Source organism: Nicotiana attenuata, unplaced genomic scaffold (assembly GCF_001879085.1).
Source record: "Nicotiana attenuata strain UT unplaced genomic scaffold, NIATTr2, whole genome shotgun sequence".
Taxonomy (NCBI): Eukaryota; Viridiplantae; Streptophyta; class Magnoliopsida; order Solanales; family Solanaceae; genus Nicotiana; species Nicotiana attenuata.
In genome coordinates this window covers 101,890-103,321 of record NW_017671095.1, presented here as the reverse complement: position 1 = coordinate 103,321, position 1,432 = coordinate 101,890, and the positions used below count along the sequence as shown (strand labels likewise).

Sequence of the window (1,432 nt, the reverse complement as noted above, 5' to 3'; positions counted from 1 at the left end):
GGGGGGGGGGGGTATTGATGTTTTAAGCCTGCTTAGTGGCACGTCCTTTACAAATATGAAAATACATGTATGTATAATATTTTTTTTTTTCATATTTTTAGTATCTGCGGGGATGCATAAAGTAAAATCCATAAGCATCAACATTCAAAGTGTGATGTTGCCGGAAGCTATGAAAGTTAGAGAATGATTTTCTCAATGTTATGAGGTAAAAATGGAAGGAGTACCAACTCATAGTGGGCAGAACTGTAATGAGTCTTACATAACATTGCTTAGTGTAAACTCATAAGGAACTTTGGTTCATTATCACAAATATCAGTAAACATGTACTCAGACCGGGAGAACGCAGGATTCTCCCCAAGGTTTAACAAAATGTGGTCCATACTCCATATATTTCAAAATTGATTATTTATCTATATGATTAATTCTTACATGTATTTCATAGTATTAGGAAGTTCTACGACTGAGTAGCTTAATTATTATACACCACTACTGGAAAAGATTAGGAGTCAATTAACAGGAACAGTATCACATTTCATGAAAGCCTGAAGAAGTAATTGACATCTTCTTCAAGAAACGGGTTGACTAGCAGTAGTAGCAATAGAACAACAACAACGACGACCCAGTAAAATCCCACAAGTGGGATATGGGGAGGGTAGTGTGTACACAGACTTAACCCCTACGCCGATGGGGCAGCCTCCGGCTGTTTCTGATAGGCCCTCGGCTCAAGAAGACGGAAAAGACTGAGAAGAGACAATATATCAGTACCATCAAGGTATCAACAGAAAGCATAGTGGCTTAGGTCACAAGTTCGAGCTCTGTGCCAAGGGAACTAAGTCTCCTATCTAAATGTAGAAGGATAGAGGAGCGGGTCCATTATCCCCAAGTTCTGAAGGCTGCGGTTCCAGACATGGTTCTAACTTCTAAGGGTTGATTCCAGACAGATTTCTCAGTAATAAAAAGAAAAGCTAACATCTAAGTAATTACCACAAAAAATGGCAAAATCAATTTCTTTTCTTGTTCGCTAACGAGCAAAATAAATTTTTTACGAGTTCAATACCTCTTCCAGCTGAGATGGAAAGAGAAAAATTGAAATTTTTTTTCAAGGACTTCACATAATGTCTCTTCCACTATAATTAATATTTTAGGATTCCATGAGGGAATAATTAACAGGTTTTCATTCTAATTAACATCAGAAGTTAATAAACAAGACAACTTAGAGACACCCAAAATCCTAAAGGGCATTTTAGAAATAGTGTTATGAAGATCAAATTGCAAACTTACTTGGCCAAGTCCTCACTGAAGACTGAACTTTGCTCCTCTATGGTGAACTTTACGACTTTCCCTCTGCCCTATGGCTTTCTGTGTTTTGGAAACTCCTATTTACTATTTGGGCCAACATCACCCGATTCGGCCCGCCAAAAGAACCTCTTCC

The 1,432-nt window shown here is 38.1% G+C and overlaps 1 protein-coding gene across 1 annotated transcript in view; it reads right to left on the bottom strand.

Moving 5' to 3' along the window:
- Positions 1 to 1,383, bottom strand: part of LOC109205897 (50S ribosomal protein L30-like) — a 2,573-nt gene extending 1,190 nt beyond the window's left edge. The window contains exon 1 of the mRNA XM_019368655.1: positions 1,282 to 1,383. The gene's annotated coding sequence lies outside the window, so the exon portion shown is untranslated. The remainder of the gene's footprint in view (positions 1 to 1,281) is intronic.
- Between the last annotated feature and the right edge of the window lie 49 nt (positions 1,384 to 1,432).